This window comes from Mytilus galloprovincialis, chromosome 6, assembly GCF_965363235.1.
Source record: "Mytilus galloprovincialis chromosome 6, xbMytGall1.hap1.1, whole genome shotgun sequence".
Taxonomy (NCBI): Eukaryota; Metazoa; Mollusca; class Bivalvia; order Mytilida; family Mytilidae; genus Mytilus; species Mytilus galloprovincialis.
In genome coordinates, this window is record NC_134843.1 from 11803041 (window position 1) to 11818994 (window position 15954).

The 15954-nt window shown below is 33.2% G+C and overlaps 1 long non-coding RNA gene across 1 annotated transcript; it reads right to left on the bottom strand.

Moving 5' to 3' along the window:
• Positions 1-8659: 8659 nt before the first annotated feature.
• LOC143078941 (uncharacterized) lies at positions 8660-15954 on the bottom strand. Its single transcript, XR_012979308.1, has 4 exons — positions 15863-15954; positions 12748-13140; positions 10560-10849; positions 8660-9614 (listed from the first exon to the last, which is right to left on the bottom strand). It is a non-coding gene; the product is annotated as an uncharacterized LOC143078941 (long non-coding RNA).

Below are 15954 nucleotides of genomic sequence, written 5' to 3' on the forward strand. Positions count from 1 at the left end.
AAACCTTGGTTTGTAGATATTTAATTTTTTTCTTAATGGATGAATCATTGGTGAAGTCCTAGTCTCTTTTTGTTATATATGTTTAAGGGCACATCATCAACGTGTGAACCTATTTCCTGTCTTCGTATTACCGGAAGCGAGCTTATGACACTCCATCGGGACTCAGACATACCTGATATAACATGTTTTTTTTTCGAACCTGCTTGCAAAAAAGTCGAGTTTTGTGCGCTATGAAGAACCATATAAGTTTGGGACATCTTCTGTTTCTCTTGAAAACTTCCCCATCCCTTCATAACTCAATATTATTGGGGGTTTAAAATTATGATTTCGCCTTCATTGCAAAAAGCTTTGTGGAATGTAAATATATTTGTTAAGCAATTTACATCCGTCACTTGAAGCTTTTATATTTTTAAAGTAATAGGCAAATTTTAAACGAGGACGCAAAAAGACCCAAAAGTGAATTGTCGGAACCTTAGCTAGAAACACAAAGTGCTCTCATAAGATTTGATATTTTTTAAGTAAAGAATTTGATATATAATTTTTTTCTCCTTCAAATTGTCGAATCATGCTTTCTTTTTCCATGCCTAGGCAGTGGTTGTGCAACCGATTGATAGGTCATGAATTCGGTTTCCCCGATGTCTGTTATTTTGTTAGCAGACAAACTTTATCCAAATCGGTATCCTATGACACCATATATATACACGACAACAAAACGTTCGAACACCAAAAATACTAGAATTTAAGATTTTTTTACGGAATACTATGTTACCTTATATCATAAATTGACATTTGAGAATCTGTAGAGGCATCCAAAATGAAATGAACCCATTATCTGTCATTCAGTGATATTTGCGGCCTTTTATTATTTTAAATGAGATTTCAACTCCTAAGACATTTGATATTAATTTAGATAGAATTGAGAATTGAAATTGGGAATGTGTCAAAGAAACAACAACCCGACCAAAAAGCAGAAACAGGTCCATTTTTTCATATAGCCCTTCAACTGTTTCGGTTCTTATCAATCTTTGACTTTGAAATATTTGGCTTTGAGCTTTCCTGACGGGGTCAATCAAGAAATGCGTTTCGGACGCATACAATTTGTGTAGAACACTTATTTACTATTCACAACCTTGCTTTCTCGGTCAAAATATATTTACTCGTGTCAGAAATATATATCGTTGAAGCCTTAGACAATGCAATAGAGCAAAGGTTTTTATTATTTTGAGTATCGGCCCTGTATTTTCCAAGTCTTGTACAGCTCGGGGCCAATCAAGAAATGCGTTTCGGACGCATACAATTTGTGTAGAACACTTATTTACTATTCACAACATTGCTTTCTCGGTCAAAATATATTTACTCGTGTCAGAAATATATATCGTTGAAGCCTTAGACAATGCAATAGAGCAAAGGTTTTTATTATTTTGAGTATCGGCCCTGTATTTTCCAAGTCTTGTACAGCTAAGGAAACTACCATTTAACTTCCAGGGATAAGGAGGCGGGTTATGTTTTTTCCCCAAAAAATATCCTAAATCCCGGTTTGATGGAAAAAATAATCTGAATTCACATTTTCCCCATACCTTATAATGTTAAATTTTGAAAAAAGTTAATCACAGCTAAGGTAATCTATTCCTGGGATAGAAAAGCCTACATAAATAAGGCCGTTAGTTTTCTCGTTTGAATTGTTTTACATGGTCATTTCGGGGCCTTTAATAGCTGACTATGCGGTATGAGCTTTGCTCATTGTTGAAGGCCGTGCGGTGACCTATAGGTGTTACTTTCTGTGTCATTTTGGTCTCTTGTGGAGAGTTATCTCATCGGCAATCATACCACATCTTCTTTTTTATAATTAGTAACTCAAAGTTTTGTAAACAGTCAATTTTTATATATGACCATATCAATGATAATTCATGTCAGCACTTATGTGCTGACTCATGAGCTGGTTATTATCCCCTGCTCGTAGAAATGTTATGTATGAAACAAATATGTAATGTATCTTTGTGTTACGAAGATGTCAGTTGAGTTGAACTTGACATGCTTGAGTGTTTGTTTTTACATCTAAGTCAAAACATATTCATTATAGATATATCATTCTTAATTTATGATACATTATAACATCTAACAACTACACCCCTCCCCCTAAAAAGCCTTCCAATGCAGTAACGTGCACATCACGTCAAGATAAAATGATATTTTAAAGGATCAAAAGAAACCAATTTTGTATCATATAAAACCTCTGTACTGATAACACGTCGTTATTGTGTTTTCGGAATGATTTTTAAGATTGGAACTTTTTAAGAGGGTTACTTAGAGTATACTTTGTTGTATAACATTGCTCATTATTTCAGTTCAGTAGAGATTAATGCAGAATCCTTCAATTGGTATCATATATTGTGCACATGATTTACCTCGCCGGTAATTGTAGCCATTTAGTATGACAATCGTTATTCTAAAACAACAATACACCATAAAAGTATGGATTTGTAAGAGTTAAAAAAAAAATTACAAAATAACACAAATTATTAGAATTTGATATGATTTTAAACACCTGTTGTTTAAATCTATCTACGTGTGACGTGTTTTTTTTATAACAACATGTGTTAAAAAATGAACGATCACACATGGCAATACATTAAATGTGCGCCAAGTAGTTCTAGTATACACACTTAATAATGCGATAAACATCGTGGGATGGATACTTATAAATAGGATTTTCTTTTTAATCTATTATAAAGGGTAAACGTGACACAGTAGAATCAAAAACTGCCATCGAAAATTATGAAAAGAAGTGCGTCAAAAAGACGCAACCCCAAATCACTCAGATCTCATTGTTCGGTCTTTATCCTCACTTGTGTCAAAAATTCTTTTATCTAAATAAACTAACCAATTAAGAAAACCATCAGACCTGTTTTATTTATAATGTTGTTTATTTTTACAGGTCGCTCAGCATTTCTCAACAAAAGCGTAAACGCATTTCATCGCCATGTTTAGACAACAAAAGACAGAAGCAAGAAAGATTACCAAAGCCACCATATTCATACACCGGTATGATAGTCCTTGCCATAGACAACCAACCAGACAAGATAATCACTACATCCGTATTGTTTGATTTCCTGCGCACTCTATTTCCATTCTTCTGTACTGCTTACACTGGTTGGAAACACACTGTTCGCAAGACACTCAGCATCAACAGATGTTTTGAATGTATTGACCGCATACATCATGGAGGAAAAGTATGGACCGTAGTTTTCGCCAAAGTTCCACGTGACGTGTTCCTGTTGCAAAAGAATAATATAGTTGACTCAGGTTCATGGGCACCAACACTTTATCAACATGTAAACTTAAAAGAGATAGCTCTACCAGCCAACAATGATTGTACTGAAGCCATTCCGCATAGTTCCATGTCCGAATGCCCGTTTTCTGCAATAACAACATCGTCGTCATCTCATTCCGTCATTCCTGATTTCAACTTTAGTATAGACAGCATGTTTACCAATATCAACCAATCACAAGTACAGGAAGAAACTGACGATTTCAGACGAGCAGACTGTTTCGACAGCTCACCTTTGAATGTGTTCTCCATACCACCACCTCAACTACACATTAACAGACGACCAAAACCGAGCAAGATAACTAAAACCAAAAAGTACAAAGAGTTAGAGCAGATGATAAACAACCATGCTTCAAATTTGTTCGTCAGCCCGGATATAGCCGTCAGCAATCTACGTCTATTGTGTGACTCAGTCACGTCAATCTTCCAAGGGGATCATCATGTCATTCCAGAACAACACAATTCTGTTTCCTTTGATATGCCTCCATTTTTTGTATCTCCAACAACTGACGCATCAGTGCTGACATCTACTTCTGCTGACATCCATGTACACGAGCGTATACGTTTACCTGTAGTACCAGGTCCAGTCAACGACCTAGCTATGTTTTGTTCAAAAACTCTTCCTTCAGTGCTTACAGCGGAATCACAAGTGTCAACAACTAGTTGTGCCGCTTACTCACCACAGAACATTTTATCGCAGGACTCAACTCCTGGTCCCAACAGTCATTCTACTGCAGCGGATATCCCAAGTCTTGTTACCATATCGTTACTTTCTTGAATATTGAGACTTAAAAAAAAATCCGGAATGTTAATATGAAACATCATATCTTGGTTAGTTTATTCAATGCATGCAATTTCTATTAATGTATTTTCACAAGTACAAATGTACCATGATATTAATAAGAGTGCTAAGTTTACATTTAGTAAAATCACTAACAATTTCATATTGAAATGTCTGTACATTTTTTTTTAATTTAGCTACTGTTCATCTATTTTTTTTATTCAATAGCTTGACAAGAATTAATCAGTTGCATTATTCTAGGTTCTAAACCTTTCGTGAATATTCTTTGGTTTTATTGACAATTGATAAAAAAAATTATTTATTTAAATCAGAATTGACATATATACTGCATATACTTCTAATTCAAGACCGGTCAAATATTAAGTGGTGGCAGAGACATATTTACATGTGTATACATGTCTCTGGTGGTGGTGTAGAAATCTGAATTGATTCTTACGAATTGTCACCAACTTCAATGATGCATGGTAAAAAAAAGCATTTATGCGTTCGTTGAAAATGTTGATATGCATTATTTTTCACTCCTTCAAGTTTCAATGATTTTTTTTTATGACCTTAATTTAGTGCTACACGTTTTGTATATATACAATGTACATACATATGCTTTTGTTTGTATTATGCTTTATATACATTTATTATTTATTGTCAAAGAATGTATCTTGAATATCATTGTATAATTTTACTGAAGCATTAATAAAATAAATGCAAAATCAATGTTGACGAAGAAATATAGTCTTTTTTTTTTTAAATTAATCTCCATTCTCAAAAAAAAAAATCTGTTCAATATATGAGATATATAACAATGAGCACCAACTGATCAGACGACACAAGGGACCAAAATAAGAACATCTGTACTACCTTTAACGGCATACAACAATGGAAAACATTCTAAACTTTTATATGGTCGATGGTTTACGAATTTAGTGATGTCTTACTGAAAGTGTAAGATAAAAGTAAATTAACAATCCGCTTTTCCGACGTAGTCGGTATAGTTTCGGTTTATGCCCTTTGAACTTAAGGACGCTTAACTATGGCAACAGAATACGCATGCTCGAAAATCCTTTCTGTGATTGGACAAAATGCTCTCATGGTGGGTGATTTGGTTGTGATTGAAAAAACGTCTCGTTAATTATATCGTGATGGAAAGCAAGTGAAAAACCACAGGCACTTGTTTCTGTCAATATTGGGTTTACTATCCATACCCGTACAAAAAAAACACAAGGTAGCTAACGGAAATTTTCAATGTGTTCGCTTCAACCAATATTTTTTTAATTTCCCTTGACTTTTTCACGAATAAAAGTACACCAGTCTGTCGGTAATTGATTTATCTTGACAATGAAACAACTGTCACGTACCTTGAGAATACCCCTCAAACAGTATAACACACTTGAGATGACAATTGTTGACCTTTTTCCAGACCATTGAATTTGTAAGGACTTAACTTCCGGTAAGGACTGAATAAATTTCAAAGAAATAATTCAAACAGATTTTAAAAATTAAACCTTTATTCTTTTGCAAAGAATGAAATTAATAAAGAAATGTGGTATATTTATCGAAGAGAATTCTGACGTGGTTATTTTATTTAGTTTAAAAGTGAAAGTGCTTTAAACATATATGAAAATTCTAGAGAGATCCGAAATAAAACGAAGTGGATGAAGAATTAGAGAAACTCGAACAATAATAATAGAGGTTCAGAGTTTTTTGGAGGGAACTTTTTGAAAATGGAAAAAAACCTTGAATATGACTTTCCTTTGGCATTCTGGTAACTACATATGTTGTGCAGCACTAGTTATACCATACAACCAATGAAATGAAAAATATTCCCAAATCAATATGTAAATAACACAGGCACTTGTATAACCCCCCTTAATTCTAAGGATGGACTGGTTATTTGTATCTCATAAGGGGGGATCAATGGGGCCTTTATTTTTTGTGTGTGTCCTATAAAGGGGAGGAGAATTTAAGGGATATGAATTTTTATGTGGGTATCATTTGGGTGATACCTTCAGAGGTGAAGAATGAGGGAGTATTGAATTTTTTGGAGTATTATAAGGGTGTAACCAATAAGAGGGAGATCAAGGGGGTCTAGAATTTTTTTTTAGTATCATTATGTTGTACATTGGTAAATCTACAATTAGGGGAACAAGGGGGCATTTAATTTTGTTTGGTGTAACATATAAAGGGAGGGGGAATCAAGATAATGAGAAGCATTAGGCTGTAACAAATAAGGGGTGGAGGTCCAAGTGGGGCCTTTTTTTTTTTGTTTTTTTTTTAGTATCATCCAGTGTAACCTATAATGGTTGGGGAGACCAAGGGGCCGTGAATTTATTTCTTTGCCCCCCCCCCCACTTCCTAAAAATATCTTGATCTTTCACTAGGCAGCAATTTTTTTAAGAAGCAGTTGCTGTTGATGAAAAACAATTGTTTAGGATCTTGAGATGCATGAATTAAGCCCAATTATTTCCCCTTACTTTGCACAGCTAAGTTGCAAGCCAATTGTACCACTTATCATCAGTTTCAAAATATTTCTTCATGAAGAATTGGGAATTATTGAATATAATGTGGGAATACAATTTAAAGGATACAAAAGTATACAAATCAGATCATACTCTGATACAATGTTTTATTGAAAAATAATACTATCAAATGCTTTATGTATACCTCCAACACATGAATTGTAAAACGGAAAAAAGGGGGGGGGGGGGTGAAAAAGTTTCAAGGGGAGGAAAAGTCTGGAAATTTTCTCATTCCTGCAAATTCAGCCTTAGAGATATAAATGAACAGTTCCTAACAATATCTATAAGAGAAAATTATAGAGAAAAAAAACAACCTTCAAAGGGTAGAACTGTGTTTTTTTCTCCAGATCTTTTATTTTCAAATGCCAAAATGCATTTACTTTCAATTGAAAAAGTGAAATAATTCAAAATCTTTCATTAGTTGATTGAAGGTTATTTAATATATATATATAAAAAAAAGAAAAGATGTGGTATAATTGCCAATGCAACTACTCTCCACAACAGACCAAAATGACACAAAAATAAACAACTATACATCACTGTACAGCCTTTAACAATGAGCTAAGCCCATATCGCATAGTCAGCTATAAAAGGCCCTGATATGACAATGTAAAACAATTAAAAGAGAAAACTAACAGTCTTATTCATGTACAAAAAATGAACAAAAAACAAATTGTTACACATAAACAAAGACAACCACTGAACTACAGGCTCCTGAGTCTTGACTCATCACTAATATAGAATTAAAGTTACATATAGATATAAGAAGATGTGGTATGAGTGCCAATGAGACAACTCTATCCAAGTCACAATTTGTAAAAGTAAACAATTATAGGTCAAAGTACGGTATTCAACACTGAGCCTTGGCACCCATCGAACAACAAGCTTTATAGGGCTCCCAAAAATTACCAGTGTAAAACCATTCAAACAGAAACAAATGGTTTAATCTACTAGTATATAGAAAAGAGAAACACTTATAATTATGAACCACACCAACAAACAACAACTACTGAACATCATGATATACATGTATAATGTAAATTCAGAAATAATTGCGTGCATTTATTAGTGCAATATTGTCATCTTAGACTTAAATGCTATTTTAATTTTTACGATTTTGATTAAAAATCCTGTTTAATTCACATAAAATATTTCTTGCGAGAATAATTATTACAACTCTGTCGCACCACAATAATTTCTGAATTTACAGTGTGTGAATTACATAAGTGATATATATATTAGAATTAATATAAAAACTTAAAGAACTTTTCATTCCAACTCATAATCTGTGTATTTGAAATTGATACAAATGACATAAAATGGCAGTTTTTGCTGTGCTGGTGCTTAAATCCATATATTTTGTTTTGACAACCTACTGTTCAAAATTAAAATGATGATATTTGTCATGGCACGTACGTAAAACAGGCCTAAAAAATCAGGGTACTGTCCACACACTTGAATCAATAAAAACAGTTTTGGTCAATAAACTCATCATAGATACCAGGACTAAAATTTGTTTATACGCCAGACGAGCGTTTAGTCTACAAAAGACTCATCAGCATGATCAGTGACGCTCGATTTTCAAAAAAGTTAAAAAGGCCAAAAAAGTACGAAGTTGAAGAGCTTTGAGGACCAAAATTCCTATAAGTGTTGCCAAATACAGCTACGGTAATCTATGCCTGAGGTAGAAACGCCTCCGGGTGCGGGAATTTCTCGCTACATTGAAGACCTGTTGGTGACCCTCTGCTGTTGTTTTTTTTTTGGTCGGGTTGTTGTCTCTTTGACACATTCCCCATTTACATTCTCAATTTTACTTAGTATTTCAAAAAATTCTAAATTTATAACTATAACCATATCAATGACAATTCATGTCAGCACAAAAAGTGCTGACTACTGGGCTTGTGACAAAAGAGAGATGGTTACTTTCCACACTTTTACTAAAACAAAAACGTTTCAGTCAATAAGCAATGATAAGGAGGAGGGTTTACTCTCAATACTAAGGCTAATACAAAAAAATAAGTGTTAAAAGTACTTTATTGTAAATGAAATGTAAAAAAACTACATAATCCATTGATAAAATGGGAAGACATATGGAACAATTGTAACTGAATATATGACATTAACTGATTATAAAAAATATACCACCCAAAAACAACACCCTGAGGTCACAATTGTCGCTTTAAATAATTGCTGTTACAAGAGCATTAATTACAAATAAGAAAGGAAAAATATTGAAATGTCAGTTAAGTTTTATAATATACAAGTACATTATGAAATGGCTTAGTTTGCTTTCATTAAATTTCAGGTTAGCTGAACATGTTGTTATTGACAATAACAGTAACACATCACTTGAACAAATATTTTCTTTAGCTGTTAATGATTATGAAAAAAGCACTCCATCTAGTAGATTAGATCCCAAATTAAGCTATATGATTACTGAGATGTTTCCACAAATACAGAAATCAAAAGTGTTTTGCCAAAAAACAGGGAAAAGAACCCAAAGCTTTAGGTGTTCAGTTGAAAGCTCAACATGCAATATAGCTGCAGTTGAATTTAATAATTTAGAGAAATGGAAACCATATGATTGGTTTGTTTTGAACAAACTTGACGACAGCATTGTTTTTGGTCATTTTTTTATGGAGACATTTAATGAAAATAAAACTGTAATGGAATTAGCGTTGTCAAAAGCAGGTCAGATTTCCATCTCAATTGCTGATGTACATATTAACTTGTCTGAATATTATATACCAAACAAAATTCAATATACTGCAAGATCTCTGCCTGCCATTTTTAGATGTACTAAACTAATAAAACATTGTCATGGATACGAAATAAAGACAAATGATGATTTGAAATTTTCCACAAGCTTTAGTTGCACAAAAGAGGTCTGCAAGGTTGGCATACTGAGTGAGTCACTGAATGTAATCCGAAGTGTTAGTTGTACCCGCTTCCTGCCGCTGAGGTCATCTATCTGTAAGAAATGTTCAAACTTTATTCAAAATAGGAAGCAAACTTTGCAAAAAAATGAAAATAAAGAAAACATTTGTAACAATTCTAAGGTTTCAAAAGAAGAAATTAAACAATTAATTAAGAGCATTGCTCCAAATTTACATGAGAATCAATTAACATTAATTTTATCTCAGATAGTTGCATCTAACACAAAGAGCAAAACAAGTGTTAGATGGGATAAAGATGTTATATGTATGGCATTGGTATTATTTAATCGAAATCCTGCAGCATACAGAGATATGACACTTAATAAATGGCTTCATTTGCCATCTGAACAAATGCTTAAAATATACAAAAATGCTGTCCGTCAGGGACCAGGTATCATTCCTGAAATGATGCTTTGGATGGCGAATGAGGGTAAACGACAAATCAAATTAGATGAAGGGTATTATGGTGGCCTGATACTTGATGAGATGGCAATCCAAGAGGACCTCCAACTGGTCAATACCAAAGAATGCTCAGCATTGTTTGGATTGTCAGATAGTGGAAATGACGTGAAAATGATGACGGCTTTAAATGAGGGAAAATTACAATCCCATATTGCAAACCATGTGCAACAATATGTTTTTAATGGCTTAACAGGTTTTAGGTGGCCTTTTGCAAATTTTCCCAACACCCAGGCTTCTCCTTCGGAAATATTTGTTACAAGTTGGTTGTGCATAGATGAATTGTATAGATGGGGCTTTAGGCCAATTTACTGCTGTATGGATGGGTCAGCAAACAACAGAGCATTTCTCAAGATGCATTTTCCTGATGGTAATTGTCTTTGTACAAATATGATTGCAAAATGTTTTAAATATCCAGGTAGAAAAATAGTTCTTTTTATGGACCCCTGTCATCTTTTGAAAAAAATTAGGAACAGCATTTTAAGCAGTGGCTTTTTAGAATCACATCAACGGTTACTTACCATAAATGAATCGGTCATAATCTGGAAAATGTGGATTGATGCCTACAACTGGGATCGCACAACAAACAGTTTCCACATTCATCATAAATTATCAGAAGAACACATATTTCCAAGTAACGCACAAAAAATGCGCAACAAATTAGCATTTGACGTCTTAGATTCTGAAATGTTAAATCTTATGCAACAATATACTAGTAGTCTAAATGCAGCATGTCAGGAGGAAATGAAAGGCGTCCTTCAGTTCTTACAACATACAAGCTTTCTGGTTTCTTTCTTCAAAGATTTCAGACCTGTAAAAGACATAAATGATGAACGGTTAAGATTATTTTCCGAGGCTTATAATTGGTTCAAATCATGGGAAAAGTCAAATGTAGGTAGTACCGACGATAAACATAAGAGGTATAAAACCTTAATGACCATGGAAACAAGAGAGGATCTAGACTTCCTATATCTTGGGTTTATGTCTCTTACACATATAATGATAACAGAATTAAAAAGTGAGTTAACTCCGGCAAGAATTAATAGTGATATTGTCGAGAACATATTTTGCCAAGAGCGTTCCCTATACCATGGAGCAAACACAAACCCTAATTATAATGAGTATAGGACAGGTATCAACAGTATTATTTTAGGGCAGGCAACGACGTCTAGGAAATCAAATGCTGGTGGGGTTAAAGCAGAACCATTTGCTCTTGGACCTCCTCCCAAGAAAATGCACTTCCTGATATAGTATTAACAATAAAATCAATCCACATGTATGTAAATAAAGTCCAATTACTGACACCAAATGATGTTTACAAACCCATTTATTTTAGAGAAAATATCTAGCTCAACAATGTCTAAGTTCTTCAAGTTTGGGTTAGCATATAAATATAAATATTTAAAAAAGATGTGGTATATATGAATGCCAATGACCCACCTCTCCACAAGAGACCAATGACACCAAAATTATTGACTTTAGGTCATAGTAACCCTTCATCAATGAGCAAAGCTCATATACATTTTTACATACATGTACATGTAATTTGTCTGGTAGTTTGTTCACACATTGTTATCAATATAGTGGAATTAGTAGTGACTGTCATACAAGTGAGACATTAATAAGCTAGCTATAAAACCAGGTTCTATCCACTAATTTCTACATTAGAAAATGCCAAGTCAGGAATATGACAGTTGTTGTGTTTTTTCTTTCGATTTTGCTATTTGATTATGGGCTTTCCGTTTTGAATTTTCCCTAAAAATATTTTTTTTGCGATTTTGCTTTATCAATGTTTATATCCATTGTCAGCTAGATAATAACAGGCTATCATCTTAATTTGGAATTAATTCAAATTTTGGAATGTTGAAAAATTAATTTGGAGGATTCAAATCTGATGCCTCTTATAATAAAATGTATGATTTACATGTTGCATGGAAAGTTTTTGTACCTCAAGATCCTTGTGATGAAAATTGAAAAGGATTTTGAATTTCCTTTCCCTAATACAATTACATGCATGATGGTTCAACCACTGCAAACCCCCTTACACGTACATTTATTTTGCCTAGTTCATTATATTTATAATATGTAAATTGAGAATGGAAATGGGGAATGTATCAAAGAGACAACAACCCGACCATAGAAAAAACAACAGGTCACCAACAGGTCTTCAATGTAACGAGAAATTCCTACACCTGGAGGCGTCCTTCAGCTGCCCCCTAAACAAATATATACTAGTTCAGTGATAATGTCAGAACGCCATACTAATTTCCAAATTGTACACAAGAAACTAACATTAAAATAATACAAGACTAACAAAGACCAGAGGCTTCTGACTTGGGACAGGCGCAAAAATGTGGCGGGGTTAAACATGTTTATGAGATCTCAACCCTCACCCTATACCTCTAGCCAATGTATAAAAGTAAACGCATAACAATACGTACATTTAAAATTCAATTCAAGAGAAGTCCGACGTAGAATGTTACAAGTTAATAGATAATTTTCATCAGAATTACGCCATTTGAGATATAACCTCATTATGAAAAAGCATACTACATTGTATTATTCATTAAAGGTCAAACCTTTCTAGAAGCAATTTGGGAGATAACTCAGTTTTTGTCAAAAAACAGAGTTATCTCAACCTTTTTGATATAGAAAAAAAAGGATTTTTGTTCAAACTAATATAAGAAAAGGCATTAATCTATAACTAACCTTCAATTTTTTTTTACTGTAAACATTTTGGACAATACCAGTCACTGTCACCAATCTTTTCCCACAATTCATCACTAATTTGTGAACACTGTCTGTTGTACCATGAATCACACAAATCACATGCTATCCACTCATTATGCTCATCTCCATCTTCATAAATAATATTACATATTGGACATTTAGTCAACGAGTCCTCCTGTGTTACCACTTTCTTAGATTTCTTCTTCTTGCTCATAAAGGTAGATTTTCGCTTCCTTCTTACTTTGGTGGTGCATGGTGTTGTTTGTGAACTAGCTTTAGAACATTGAACTCCTAAGGTAGAAGGCTGGTAAGTGTTTACAGGTTCAGTTGTAACATGTATTTGGTCACTTGTTTCCAAATGCTCTGGGAAAACTATAGAAATTTGTGAGGGAATTAATTCACAGAGTTTATCTTTAATAACACTTTTCTTGGAATTACATTGTATTTCAATTCCATATGCTTTACATATATTTAATAATGCCTTTTTAGAAAAATCAATTAGACCAGCTGCACCATGGTCAATTATAACTGCTTGTAACTTATGGTGAGAACTTATTTTAGATTTTGATTTGTCTTGATTTATACACTTCATTGTAAGAACTGATGAAGAATTAGTTTTAGAATCAACCCTTTTTCTTAATCTTTCTGTTTTCTGTTTACCATAAGTTACAAGGAAATCTTTTCTAAATTGGTTGTCTGCAATTCTACAAAACCTTTCAATAATATCATTATAAAGTTCTTTTAAACAACTCTCTGATGATTCCTGATCATTTGGCAAATAACTACTGGTATTAAGATTTTCAAATGTGGCAAATAAATTTCTCCATGAAGTAAACAAATTTGAGTCTTGTAGAATTGAAGAGTGACAATATTTCAAAAAATTTGAACCAAGTAAATGAAAAACTTTATCATGTTGAACAAATTTCCTTTTTTCCTCCACAGCTAAGATGAATTCAAACATAGAGTCGCATATATTTGTTAACCCCTGAGAAAGGTTCTGTTTTCTTTTTGTCTCATAAAGTGTACTTTTGTACTTAGAATTATTTTCCAAATCAGAACTGCTTTTAGTCAGATGGTCCATCATTTTCACTTTCAAAAAGGACTTAGCAACACTTTTGATTTTATCCTTCTTGTACAAATTATTTTTAGCATGACACATATGGTGAAACCTACATTTTGCTACACACCGTCCAGCAATATATCTTATTTTACCTTTTCCCCCATCAGACAGACTCATCTTTGACTCACTTTTTGTGTCATGTTTTTTCACTAGGATGTCCATTGGTTTTTTCAAAACTTCAGTCTTAATATAGTCAAATATTTTTGAACAAATTTCAAAATCCACTTCATTTGGTTCAGATTTGAATAAAGATTTTACAAGAAGAATATAATCATTACAGGTGGCATATGAATAAAGTTTGGAGTAAAAATTTGTCCATGTCTTTGAGTCAGTGTTTTTATTTGACACATCACCACAAGTTGTTTTAAATAAATCTTCAATTTTGGAATACAACTGATTAACAAACAGTTGAACATTATCTTTAGAAAGCAAAAGATATGAAGACGAACTTTTTTGATCGAGAGGAGAAATTTTCTGTCCTGAGAATAATTCAGAAATTGCATCTAAATTTATGTCATTTTTAGTTTCCAAACTAACAGGAGATGTCTCAGGAGGATCACAAATTTCTAAATCATCAGACAACAAAAAATCAATTTCTTCAATTTCTTCAACACAAAAATCTGATAAGTCATCAAAAACAATTTCTTGTTCTGCATCATTAAAAGCAATATCATTAAGTGGTACTTCAAAATCCTTTTTGCAGCAGGATAATTGTTTTTCATAAACTGTGATTGAATTTTCTGAATAAAATTTATACAAGCTTTCATCATGACGCATGACTGATTTCGAATTGAAACCCAAAATACGGAGTCCTTTTTTTTCTTTTGCCCTTCCCACTGCTACTCCTAATTGCCCTGCAGCAAAGATATAACTCGCATCGACTTCAACACGATCAAGAGTGAGACCTTGTGACTTATGAATTGTTATTGCAAATGCAAGACATAAGGGAAATTGCTGTCGGGATGCAACAATTTTACTATCTAAAGAACTATATACAGTAAAAGTTTCTCGTTTCAGGTCTACTACTATATCATTGTTAAAATGTACAGTTATAAATTTAGTAGAAACAGCAGTTACATTTCCTCTTAAACCATTCACCAATTTATCACTGAGATTTTTAAGCAACATAACAGGGCAACTTTCTTTCAAATGTAAATGTTTTGGAGCTTGAATGTTTTTCAATTTTGAATTTTCTCCCTCATCAATTGATGTAAATACTGATACCTCACCTTCCATATCTATCAGTTTACATGAATTGTGAATGTCACAGTCAAAATTTCGAGAACATAATCTAATTGGATCTTTTCCTGGTGGTAATTTACGAGAAAGTCTCATCAGTAAGTTATTAGTATCTTCAGGTAGGTCACCCCTTGAAATATCATTAATAGCATTAATAAAGTCTACCTGATTTTGACGCATTACTCGTTGAAGTACAAATTTGTGTTGAAACAATTGAACAAATATTTCAGACTTAAAACAATACTCTCCTGCATCTAATTTTAAGTTATCAGGTACTGGAGGGAGTTGAAAGAAATCCCCAACAGCTATCACTTGAATACCCCCAAACATTAAGTTTGAATTTCTTATTTTTCTGCAAATGAACTCCAACTGTTCAAACAATTTTTTTGACAACATTGATATCTCATCAATAAACAATACATCAGTTTTAAGAATATTTTGCTTATATTTTGAATAGTGCTCATTGTTTTCTATTTTTTCTCGAAGAACTTCATTTGAGTAACGACCATCGCCTATCCCAGACCACGAATGAATTGTTTTACCGTCAATATTTAATGATGCAATTCCTGTCGAAGCCGTTTTTTGAACAGATTTTCCTATTTTCATCAATTTATGGGCTGCGTCTTTTAATATAAAGCTTTTACCAGTACCACTCTGACCTAATAGTAACAGAGAATGTCCTTCTAGTACCTTATTAAGGGCTTCACCTTGTAAATTTGTTAAACTCATGTTTACCTTTCTGCGTTTATGTCAACTTTCACTTTGGTATTTGATCTGGTAACTTGTAAACAGAAAACAGGAAACCAGAAAAATCTTGACCAATCAGA